Below are 14,504 nucleotides of genomic sequence, written 5' to 3'. Positions count from 1 at the left end.
TGGATTTATCACCATAGTAGTTGTTTGTCGGTTGGCTTCTTTTCATGAACCTCCTAAACTTCTGTGCGAGCATAGCCATGGCATCCTCGGTGAACTATTCGGCGGTTCTGATTGGTGCTGGAGCAGGAGCAACCGGTTCTATGGGTGTTATCAATGCTCTGGTTGAGGTTGAGGCCGAAATCTCTTCTTCAGTTCTAAATCTCATTTCAAACTCATATGCCTTAAGATCTTCGAATACATCATGCAGCTTCATCTTGTTTAGGCAGTTTGATTCCCTCAGTACCATTGTCTTTATGTCCCACGCACTTGGAAGAGATCTTAGTGCTTTCATGATGACCTCCTTGTTGTCATACCTCTTTCCAAGTGTTGCTAGCTCATCTAACACCAGTGAACCGGTCACTGTACTCCTTCATTGTTTCTCCCGGTTTCATTTTGATGCTTTCAAACTTCTGTGTAGCCACCATTATCTTCTTCTCCTTTGTTCTTTCATTTCCCTCAAAGATCTGGATGACCGTGTCCCATGTCTCCTTTGCGGTTTTGCAATCTCTGATCTTGTAGTATGTGTTTCTGTCCACACTATTGGAGATCCGGTTTCTAGCATGGTTATCCAGGTTGTTTCTCCTTCTATCTTCAGCTGTCCATTCCTTTCTGTCCTTATCAATGATTATCGGTCCTTCGGCCAGAATGGACTCCATCTCATCATCCAAAGTGATTAGGTGTAGGTGCATGCGTGCCTTCCAGTTGGCAAAGTCATCACCTTCTAGCATTGGAGGCCTATCCTAAAACATGCTTGCTTGAGTATTGAAACTAACCGCTCTGATACCAATTGTTAGAATCTAGGTAGCCGCTGGAGGACCGGAGTTGGACCGGTTAGCGGTTCTTACTCGAAGGGTGGTGGTTAATCCGGTTAGAGATTAACACCGGGGTTTCAATACTACACAACCTGTCACAAACCCTTGAACTAGGTTCAAGTGCGGAAGAGGTTTGCTTTCAGGTTGAAGCAGCACACTTGTATAATAGGCAGAGCCGGTTTCGGATGATGAAGATTTGAGAATTGATGGGTCGGTTTCGGTAACCTGGTGAATCGGCTTGAATAGAGTTAAGTCGGTTATAGCGGTACGGGTCGGTTAGAGAATGGAACCGGCAGAAAGTAAATGACTAAAGGGATTTTATGGATGTTCGGAGATAAAACTCCTACGTCACCCCTTCCTCTCGAAACCACGAGAAGGATATTCACTAAGGAATACAAATACAATCCGATCGAGACTTATTTCCTACTCGATAACACTCTTACAATTTATACCGCAATTGTAAACTACACACACTAGCACTCAGGCTTTCTCTAGAGATAGAATGCACTGTTTTTCACTTGTAGATTAAATGCTCTTAGAATTTCTCACTTGTACCACTGTGTGTCACATTTACTCTTCTTCAACTGCCCCTTTTATAGGTGAAATATGCCAACGGTCATATTTCACTACCTTGAATCTGATTGGCTGAGCAGGGGTGCAGAGGTTCAGTGATTCAGTGATTCAGAGCCTGCGGTCATCTTTTTAGACCTGACGGTCAACCTCAGACCTGGCAGTCTGTTCTTCCGGTGTGTAAGACAAACCTGCTAGGTTTGTCTTTTACTCAATGTAGACACTGTCTGTTAGACAGTTGTTTGTACTTGGAAGATCTCCTTTCTGACTTATACCGAAGTGGAAAGATCCTGTAGGACTGTCTTCTGCAGCCTGTAGACTTTCCTCAGACTTGTATGGATATGGAAGTGTTCAGTCTGTTCCTTTGGTATCATTCTCAACAGATACCCGAATTGTCTTCTTGTACTGGTCGGTCATTCGACTTAACCGGATGGCTTCCGGTATGAGTGATATAGCCGGACTTCTTCCGGTTATTCCTCTGCCTTGTGGCTGGTCGGCTATCTGATGTTTCCGGTTTTAAGCTTTGGCCGATCCTTTCTTTGTGCGGTTATATTCCAAGTGTTCCTGGTCGGTTTAATGACTTGACCGACTAGTTTTCTTTAGCCGGTTCTTTTGTTTGTCCGGTCCGGTTCCTTGTTCCTACATGGAAGATTTATTTAAGTTAGGTTTATGTGAACCGGTCTAATTTTATCTAACAACTTGGTTCGTAACCGATACCAAACTTACACTTATGATGTCTTTTATAATTACACATTTGTTTTACAGCTTGACGGGATCTCTCCCACGCAGCCGTGACGTACATTGCCCGTTCATCGGTTTCAGTTGCCGGTTGAACTGTCTTCTCATTATCGGAGAATAGTTCATCTGGTTCATACATTTCGGTTTCACATGTTTTAACAGAGACATTATTTGACTTTACGGTTTTAGATTCTACCGGAGTCGGTATGTACGCAGATATGTTTCTGAACTCAACGACCATTTCGTTGAGTGCAGAAATCAAATCTTCTTTGGTAAGCTCGTCAGAAGAGAAATCAAATACCTCTTCGTCGTTTGCCATGAAACAGGTCACTCTTTCTTCACTATCTTCATTGTCGGAGTACGCCCACTCGCTTCCACCGTCGGATGCAATGAGTGCTTTCTGAATCTCCTTTCCTTCGTCTTCATGCTGATCATCGTTTCTCCGGTAGTCGTTCCGTTGGTTATCATTTCTCCGGTAGTTATTCCCTTGGTAGTTGTTTCCCTGGTACCGATTGCCTTGATAGTTGTTCCCTTGATAGTTTCCTTCCGGTTTTCTATCATCTCTCCTTGGTTTTCTACATTCTGACCTGAAATGTCCAAAACCGTCACAGTTATATCATCTTTTATTTGATTTATCTACATAGTTATAATTAAAATTGTTGTTAGATGGTGGCTGACTCTTCTTCATGAATCTCCCAAATTTCTGAGCTAGCATCGCCATCACATCTTCACTGATCTGATCAGCGCTTTTGACTGGAGCAGGAACGGTTGATACTTGGACCGCCGGTTCCACCGATGTAACCAAAGCTCTAGTTGCGGTTGATGTGGATGCTTCGTCTTCGATCCGAGACTTAATCTCGAACTCGTAGGCTTTTAGATCCTCGAACACATCATGCAACTTCATCTGCCCGAGGGTGCTTGATTCCCTCATCACCATGGTCTTGATATCCCAAGTGCTCGGCAGTGATCTTAAGGCTTTGATGATTACTTCTCGGTTGTCATACTTTTTCCGAGTGTTTGAAGCTCGTTGACCACACTGGTGAACCGATTGCTAAATTCTTTCATGTTTTCCCCCGGTTTCATCCTTATGTTTTCATATTTCTGTGTAGCCAACAAGATTTTATTCTCCTTTGTTCTTTCGTTTCCCTCATGGATCTGAATGATCGTTTCCCAGGCTTCCTTTGCACTATCACAGTCTGATATCTTGTTCAAGGTGTTATCATCTATAGCCTTGTAGATGTGCCTCATGCAATGATTGTCCAGGTTACTCCCTCTTCGATCTTCATTTGTCCATTGGTCTGCCTCCTTGTTGATCTTGATCGGTCCCTCTTTCAGGACTCGACTCATCTCATCATCTAGTGTGATCAGATGTAAATACATCTGTTTCTTCCAACTACTAAACGCTTCACTGTTTAGCATTGGTGGCTTGTCGCTGTGGGTCATGCTTCCCATCTTCCTCGGTTGCTTGAGTGCTAAGAACCTCGCTCTGATACCACTTGTTAGGATCGGGGACGCCCTTGGAGGACCGGTGTGTTTCCGGTTTTAGGAAGGGTGGCCTCTTACAACACACAACACACTTTGGTGATAGTCTGGTTAGAGACTATAACCGTTCTCAGCACTACACAAACTGTCACAAACTCTTGAACCGGGTTCAAGGGCGGAAATGTCTGTTTCAGTCTGAAGCAATGTATGCGACTTAGATGATGTTTAGAAGGAGTCGGTTTTAGAGATATGAGTGGACCGGTTTACGGAGTAAGATTGATTTGGTTTGAGGTTAGGTTAAGTGAGTAAGAAGTAAATGAAGGAAATAACACGAGACAAGATTTTTTATGGATGTTCGGAGCAAATCCTCCTACGTCACCCCTTCTTCTCAGGTTATGAGAAGGATCTCCACTAACTTTAAAAGTTACAACAATTACTATGCCGGTCGAGCCCAACTCGCTACTCGCCGGTTACACCAACTCTCTTTTGATGTAATACAATAACACAACACAAATACACACAGAAAGCTTCCGGTTTATAACACACCGGTTTTGGATCGTAAGATTTTATCTCTCTAAGATTTTTGTAACTTATCGCTTGCTTTCAGAAGGATGTGATTCGCATTAAATGATGACGCTTCATATTCCTTTTATAGTAGATGAGATCCCAACGGTCATTTTCTTCTCTCTCCGTAGGATTGGTTGATCATTATCACGCCGGTGTAGGGAGGTTACTTGCACGTTTCACCTTCCTCAACACTTGGCAATCATTCAGACACCTCTGAGTGTAGGATGACATAACCGGTTTTCAGATTCGAACACGTGTCAGACATTCACCTCCAGTTGTCAACATCGGATCAGTAAATCATCATTGCTTTCCTCGCATGCTTCCGATCGTATATTATCTTCTTTTATTTCTTCGAGACACGTCTATTTCATCATGTTGTGTCACTCTTGCAGATTGAGTTTCCGGTTTTGTCTTTTTCATAAGATGATCCGGCTGAGATGTAAATCTTGTCTTTGCTGGCCGGTCACTTGAGATAGTAAAAAAACCGATTCCTCTAATCTTGACTTGATCACTTGGGACTGATTTTCTTTGAGGTATTTCAACAGCCGGTTGATGATGTTCCAGCCGGTTCATACGATTGGATCTGTTCCTGCACATAGAAGTTAACAACTGTTTAGTTTTTCTAGCCGGTTCCAAAAATTAACTTTACTTAATTTTTCTTATCATCGTGAGTTTTTTTTGTTATATATATATATATATATATTATAATGAAATCTGTAAAAACAAAAATTCAAAATTATTTTTTTTATAATATTTTTGTTTTTTTATTTAGTAATAATAATTTTGTAATAAACTTTCTATCAATAAAATTTTATTAACAGAAATGTATATACTAGGATTTTGTAAGATTTTATAATAACGGTCCAAAATGGCTGATAAATGATTTAAAATTCAAAAATTATAAATTTTTTTTGTAACTTTGATTCATTTAAAATTCAAAAACCATATATATATATATATATATATATATATATATATATATATATATATATATATATATATATATATATATATATATATATATATATATATATATATATATTTCTCCTATAACTTTGAAAATAGCCGTTTCAAATTTCAAACGATTAGGTTTTAAATTTCGTCTTCTTTTCCATTTACCTCTCTCCTATAGTCCTATTATCCGATCAATCCCTTAATTTACCTAGAACAAAAAATCTATAGTCATGGAAAACTGTTCATTCTCGATCGGTTGATTGAAGACCACTCGGCCAGATATCATCGATGGAAAAGAATCGAACCGAGTAAACACCTCCTATTCAAATTCCCTGAGAATTTTGTCTCTCATGACGGTGTCTTGTTCTTCGTCCGCAGCTCCTCCGAGTTTCGTTCAACAGAATCTGTCTGACAATGGAAGCGGAAAGAATTAATACCAAAAACTGGAACTGTTAATATTGATCGTGATTTTATTTATAACACATAATCATGCTATTAAAGAACAGGGGTTACTGTCCGTCCTTAATCTTATGCTAATTATTAGGAGATTTATCTGTAATAATTGTGACAAACTATTTCAAATAGATAAAGAGATCCATAGTTTAATCAAATTGTATATCTAGCTGTTATCCAAATAGATAAAAAAAAAAAGATCCATTGAAGATCACAGCCAACTGCAGCGGATGGAAATATAAGAAATAGATGATGAAGATGAGTTGTTATTGATTAAGGCATTACTAATTCTCCCTTAATTTAGTCTATATGTTATTGATTTCCACTTGCATTTGATAGAACTTTTCTAATCAATTTAAAAATTGTTGATTCGTTTTTATTCCATTTATTTACTTACTTTCGTTTATGGTGAGTGACCAGATAGAATGATAAAGTCTCAATTCAATGGAGGTGTGCAAACTGAACATTCCATTTAATTTTATTTATGTAAAATTCCTTTTTCTTAATTGAATAATTACATCTACTCATTTTCTTGTTGGCTAAATATTTATTGTAAATTTATATTCAATATGTTAGAAATAATATGTGCAAATTTTCATGAGAATTTTAGTACAAGAATGATTAAGTTTTGTTTGAAAACCCTAAACCAGATTTCTTAATCCTCTCATAATATTAAATTTACCGGTCTCGACTTGAATTGTTATTACATGAAGAAAATACATATCATCATCAACTACCAATTCGAACAATATGGCGTAATCCTTTCATATTTGCAAAATATTATTAAAATCTTACATCTTAAGGATCAACATTAATATATTGAAGTAAGTTTTTTTTTCGCCTTACTTAATTTGTATTATTACATTTATATTTTAGGTGTGTGATATAGTTTGTTTAGATGAAAATAGATTCTTATAATTATAAAAATTCAAACTTAAATAATGTAGGTTAAGTTTAAAAATAAATAAATTATATATTATCCTCAATTAGAAAATATAATTTATTCATTTTAATTTTCTACACAATTGTTATTTTTATAACAAAATATAGTTTAAATTTAAATTTTGTATTAAATTTATTAAATTATATTTAATTTTTTTCTATGTATTTTTATATTATCATTATTTTTCAAATTTATATCCATTACACTTTTTAAATTATATTTTTATTACATTTTTATCTGTAATTAAATATAATTAAAAATTAGTAAAATTTAAATAACAATTATCAATTTTATTTTTAATTTTTTCATATAAATATAATTTCTATCAATAAATAATTTTAGTGCAAATATTTTATTATAAATAATTTTAAAATTTGAATTAAATTCATATTCATCCTTAATTAATAAACACACTCTTTTTTATATTAAATTTAAATTTATATTAAACTTATTAAAATTATATTTTTTTTGTTTAATTAAATAAAATTTACATTAAATTTATTTTAAAAAATACATATTTAGTAATAAATTTTACACTTTTTTTTATCAAATAAAATTTAAATTTTTAAATACATAAAATTTATTTCAAAACTATTACTTTAATTTTTATAATTTTTAAAATAATAATTATTTTTTATATACATATTATTTTTATACTTTTTTAATTAATTTTAAATTAAACTTATATTTATCATTAATTCATAAATACATTTTATATTTTACATAAAATTTATTTAGATTTAATTTAAATTTTAAATTGTATTTTTCAAATATAATTTAAATTCTATAATAAACTTATTTTGTATTAAATTTGAAAAACATATTTTCGTTAAATTTTATATTTTTTGTTTAATCAAATATAATATAAATTTATAAATCCATAAAACTAAAATCAAAACTATTACTTTAAACTTGAAATGCATAAATTATTTAGTCTTTTAGTTATATATTATTGTATGATTTATTTTTTAAATAATTTTAAATTTTAATTTAAACATGTATTTATCATTAGTTCATGATTATATTTTTATATTTTGCATTAGATCGTATTTACATTAAATTAAATTTTTTGTATTAAACTTATTTGTAATAAATTTAAATTTTTATTAATCTAAGAACTTATTTTCATTAACTTTTGTATTTATTTTATTTATTATATATAATAAAATTATTAAATTTAAATCAATAATATTACTTTAATTTTTATTATTTTTATATTAATATTATTTCTCTATAACAAAATATTATTTTAGTTTTAAATTTTAAATGTATAAAATATTATTTAATGCTTTACTTATAAATTAATTATATTAAAAATTGATTTATTTTTTAAATATACTAATAATACTAAAATTTAAATTAAACTTATATCATTATTCATAAACACACTTTTATATTTTGCCATAAAATTATTAATTTTTTTTTTCTATTTAATCAAATATAACTTCAATAAGTTAAATTTCTAATAATCATATTAATATTTTTTTTATATATACTCAAAAAAAAAATTCAATTTTGCAATATACTTCATTTTCATTTTTCTATCAAATTAAATATAATTTAAATTTAAAATAAATAAATATAATTTAAATCAAAACTATTACTTTAGTTTTTATTAATTTCAACATAATAATAATTATTTTTATTTCATTATTATTTTTGTATAACAAAAAATAATTTAAATTTAAATTTTAAATATATAAAATATTTTTTGTTTTTTAGTTATATATTTCTTAATAAATATTATTTGTTTTACAAATATTCATTTAAAATATTGTTAAATTTTTAATTAGACTCATATTTATCATAAATTCATAAACACATTTATTTTTTTTATTAAACATATTTTCATTAAATTAAAACTTGCATTCCACCTATTAAAATTATATTTTATTTAATCAAATATAACTTCAATAAATTAAATTTCTAATAATTATATTAAAATAGTTTTTTTTCTATGTAACCAATCAAAATTTAAATTTAAATTTTGCATTATATTTATTTTTAATTTTTCTATCAAATCAAATATAATTTAAATTTAAAATAAATAAAATTTAAATCAAAACTATTAGTTTAGTTTTTATTAATTTCAATATAATAATAATTAATTTTATTTAAATATTATTTCTATATGATAAAAATTAATTTAAATTTTAAATTTATAAATATTATTTATTTTTTAGTTATATATTTCTTTTATAAAGAATATTATTTTTTAAAATATTCATTTAAAATATTGTTACATTTTTAATTAAACTTATATTTATCATTAATTCATAAACACGTTTATTTTTTATTAAACATATTTTCATTAAATTTAAATTTGTATTTCACCTATTAAAATTATATTTTTTTATTTATTTAAATATAATTTAAATAAAAAATTTCATTAAAATAATTAAGATAATATTTTGTATAAAATTTTGAATTATTTCTATTTAATAAAATATAATTCAAATTTTTAAATACACAAAATTTAAATAAAAAATATTACTTTAATTTTTATTATTTTTAACATAATTATTATTTTTTATACCAATTTTATTTCTTATATTATGAATATGATTTATATCATAAATATTCTAATAATATTTATAAATAAATTTATGTTTTGAATTAAATTTTTATTTATCAGATAAATGATAAATTCCGATAAATGATAAATTTCGATAAATAAATTTAAAATTTGAATAAACTTATATTCAAATAAAGTGTGTATCCCACTATGTTTTCCCAAGTCCAAATGTTCATCTTTTTAAGTCAAGTAATTGTGACCCCATGTCCAAATGCCCAAATGTTCATCTTTCTAAGTCAAGTAATGGTGACCTGCCCGAAAACTTCGTTATGTAATTGGTCAATGAGTTCATTCCGGGGTCTGATATTTGGTCATTTGCGGTAGCTTCTACATATGATCCTATCGATATGATTTCCGCTAGGTCACCGAATACCAGTAAGGATAGTTCTTTTCTCAAATTGATATGTTAATTTTAATAAATTATTTTACGAAATTCTTATTTGAAAAATTATATCAATACATTCTTTTGTTGGCCTAAATTTTGTTATAAATTTATATATTATATAATATGTACAATTTTTCGTAAAAATTTACTGCAAAATTGATTAGGTTTTGTTTTGTTTGAAAATCCTAAATTAGATTTCTCAATTCTCTCGTAATCTTAAAACCAATATAACTGGGCGATGATCAAACATCATGGCATTATGGCATGATCCTCTCATATTTGCATCATATTATTTGTAACTTATATCTTACCTATCAACATTTATAAGTTAAGTAAGTTTTCTTTTTACCTAACTTAAATTTATATACATAAAATAGTTTTTTAGATGGTTGAAATTTTAGATATTTTTACAAATGATCCATGTTAAGTTTGGAAATAAATAAACCTATACTAAAATTTAGTTTTTACAATAAACTTATAAAATTATATTATTTATTTTTATTTTTTAAATTTAAATATTACATTAAACTCTTTTTAAATATTATTATAGATATAATAATTTGAAATTAAACTTATATTTATCGTTAATACATAATTATATTTTTATATTTTACAATAAACATTAAATCATATTTACATTGAATTTAATTTTATATTTAAATTATATTTTTATATTTTATCAAATATAATTTAAATTTAAATTTTTTATTAAATTAATTTTTCATTAAACTTATTAATTTAAAACTTAATTTTCATTACATTTTATATTTTTTTTATTAAATAAAATATATTAAAAATTTTAAGCACAATTTATATTTTCATTAAACATATTTTTTATTAATAAAATTTAATTTTACATTAAATTTATTAAAACTATATTTTTCTTTTATTTTCTTTCTAATCAAATATAATTTAAATTTAAAATTTTATATACATAAAATTTAAATCAAAATTATTGTTTTAATATTTATTATTTTTTAACATAATAATTTTATTTTTATATAAATATTATTTTGAATAACAAATATAATTTAGTTTAAATTTAACATGGATAAAATATTATTTAGTTTTTTTACTTATAATTTTTTTATATTAATAATAAGATTTACTTTTCAAATATTCTTATTGGTAAATAATTTTAAATTTTGAATTAAATTTATATTTATTAATAATTCATAAATATATTTTTATATTTTGCATTTAACTTATTTACAAGATATTTAAATTATTTAAATTTCATTTTTTTATTTAATCAAATATAATTTTAATTTTGTATTAAACTTATTTTACATTAAACTTATTAAAATCTTATTTTTTATAAAATTTTGCATTTTTTAATCAAATATAATTTAAATTTTAAATAAATTAAATTTAAATCAAAACTATTACTTTTATTATTATTATTTTTAAATAAATATGATTTCTCAAATAGGTAATATTGGACGTTTTGTAAATGGGTACTGTCGGCCAAAGTGAATTAAATAATAGACGCCGGTTAGGTTAGCATGGCAGTCTTCCTTCTCCTTATTATTTTTTTTTACATATATTAAGAATATTATTTATTTTTTAAATATTCTTGTAATGTTTATATATCATTTAAAATTCTGAATTAACCTTATATTCATGATTTATTTAGAAACATATTTTTATATTTTTAAACTAATTAATTTTATCAAATATAATTTAATTTTAAATTTACATTAAAAATAATGTATTTTTCTATTTTATCAAATATAATTTAAAATTTTAATTACAAAAAAATTTAATCAAAGTCATTATTTTAATTTATATTATTTTTATCATAATTATTATTTTTTAACATAAATATTATTTAAAAATAACAAAATAAAATTTTTGTTTAATTTTAAATACTAAAATATTATTTAGTTTTTTTACTTGTACATACAATATTTACTTAAATTTTGTACACTTATTTTCATTAAATTTAAATTATTAAAAATTTATTTTGCATATTTTTTGTTTATCAAATATTATTTACATTTTTAAATACATAAAATTCAAATCAAAACTATTACTTTAATTATTATTATTTTTAACATTATTATTATGTTTTATATAAGTGTTATTTCACAATAAATTTAAATTTTTAATTCATAAAATATTATTTAATTATATATATATATATATCTTATATTAAAAATATAATTTATTTTTTAAATATAAGATACAAAAAATTTAAAATTTTGAATTAAATTCATATTTATCATAAATTCATAAATAATTTTTATTTTTATTTCTATTTTTGTGTAAAACATATATAAATTTTCATTAAATTTATTAAAAACGTTAAATTTTACATATATTCTATTTTATCAAAATATTCTATTTTTTTATAAATATAATATAATTTAAATTTAATTTTCTTTTTAATTTTTTTTTAAATTTTTTTCAATGATCTAATATAATTTAAATTTAAAATTTGCATCAAACTCATTAAAAACAATTTTCATTAAATTTTATTTTATTTTTTATTTAATTATTTCTAATATTAAGAATATTATTTATTTTTTTTTAAATATTTTTATAAATTCTTAAATAATTTTAAATTTTAATTAAACATATATTATATTTTTAATTCATAAACATGCTTTTTATATTTTATAAAATGAAAGTTTGCGTTAAATTTATTAAACTTACATTTTTTTCTATTTAACCTAATATAATTTAAATTTTCATTAAATTTAAATTTTGCACTAAAATGATTTTTTATTAAATTTAAACTGGTATTAATTATTTTAAAATATATTTTGAATTAACTTTTATTTACTGTTTTACTTATACATATTTTTATAAAGAATATATTTTTTTAAATAAACTTATAATATTTATAAATAATTTTAAAATTTTAATTAAACTCATATTTATCATTAATTCATAAAAATATTTTTATATTTTGTATTATATTTTCATTAAATTTAAACTTATAAAAATTTAATTTTTTGTATTTAATCTATTATAATTTAAATTTTGTATTAAACTTACTTTCATTAAATTTAAATTTGGATCAAGCTTATTAAAAATATATTTTTTATTAAATTTTATTTAAGTTTTTACTTATATATTTCTTATATTAAGAGTATTATTTATTTTTAAAATATACTTACTATGTTTATAAATAATTTTGAATTAAATTTGTATTTATCATTAAATCATAAACAAACTTTTATATTTTACATTAAACTTATAAAATTTGTATTATTTCTATTTAATTTAATATAATTTAAATTTATATTAAACTTATTTTCATTAAATTTAAATTTGTATTAACTCCATTAAACACTATTTTGCATTAAAATTTGTTTAGTTTTTTTTACTTATATTATGAATATTATTTATTTTTTAAAATATTCTTATTATATTTATAAGAAATATTAAATTAAACTTATATTTATCACTAATTCATATACAAATTTATATTTTGTATATTTTTATTAAATATAAATTTTGTATTAGTATTAAATAGATACCAATATTTGAGAAAAGAGATCAGAATTCGAGCACGATGTCGTTTTGTGCTTGATAATGCAAAAGATTCAAAATAACTAAAAGGATATCTTTAGGAAATCTCCAAGAACATTATGTTAGTAAAGGTATGAGGAATTTTTGCATTACGATAATAGTGAAGGTACGAGAATGCACATAACATGTACTGGGTGAAACGATTTAAATAAATTCTAGAAGCGACAATCTAGTTGGATCAAAAAATGCAAAGGTGAAGTGTGTTGCCCAGAATGTCTGATTACGAACTACTCATGAAGATAATGTAATGTTTGTTGTCTAAAGTTTTGAGTAAAATTTGAACAGAAAGATAAATAAAAACTATTTTTTTTTAATTTGTAGGGTTGTTCCAAATTTAGAGAGATTTTAGTTGTGATAATATTATCGAAAAATGTATTGGATCGAATTGACAAGTAAAAATTATTGATTGACTGTTTTTCTATGAACTAATCAACCGTTACTTATGATGGTAACTTCTAGAAAGCCACTTATGATCCTCTAAATTCTTTATTTGGATCGGAGTTTGATTATCATCTTCTATCTACTATTACCCATGTCTCGTCTCATCTTTCTGTCTATAATATTTTGTCAATAATTATTTTGAAGTTATTTATTATCATCTATGACTTTGATTATCAGAAATTAGAACGCTTTGGGGGTTTCGCTCTTCTGATCAGAATAGACGGGTAACCAGCACCAAACATTCCAGTTATTGACTATATATTGAATGTTAATGGACCTTTAAAACTATAATTGGATGGTAACTCTCCATATGAAGGCTTCTGCATTCGCTCGAGTTATTTCTATATTTTAAGTAGACTTAATTATAATTTGAAATTTATTTTCAAGTTTTATGATTTTGTTGGTATTTGATAAATTATTTTGAAACATTTCTCACGATATTAATGTAACACTTTTGAAACTATAATTGGATGGTAACACTTTTGAATATTAATGTGATGAAAAAGTGAGTTGGTTATGTTTTAGGACTTCCCTCATTCAAAGGGTATTTAGAAAATTTTCTACATTAATTATGGCAGTTAAACTAGAGTACCTTTTCATCCCTTGTCTCATCTAGTTTTGGGCTTCTCATAATGTGACAAACAACGCAATATATGTGATCGTATGCATAATGAATTATACATTTCTTTGCCGATAAAAAAAAAATAGTTCATTAATGCACATGTTGCGTTCCTTATTCTCTATGAAATCTAAATTTTGAAACTTTTGATACATTTTCTTTTAGTTTATACTTTTAGCATACAAAGATAAGGTGTCATGGTTCTTCCAAACTATAGTTCTATCTAGGTTTATATTTTATAATTTCTATGCATTTTTATTATTTTCAAATTCATATGTAGTTTGTTATTTTTTAGGTAAAATTGATGAAGATTTCAGAGTTAGAGGTCTCACCTTTAGTGATTTCGTAAATTAGAGGGTTATTTGAATGACTATCAAATTATTCAG

The sequence above is a fragment of the Impatiens glandulifera genome, chromosome 1 (genome assembly GCF_907164915.1).
Source record: "Impatiens glandulifera chromosome 1, dImpGla2.1, whole genome shotgun sequence".
Taxonomy (NCBI): domain Eukaryota; kingdom Viridiplantae; phylum Streptophyta; class Magnoliopsida; order Ericales; family Balsaminaceae; genus Impatiens; species Impatiens glandulifera.
This window is presented reverse-complemented; position numbering follows the sequence as displayed.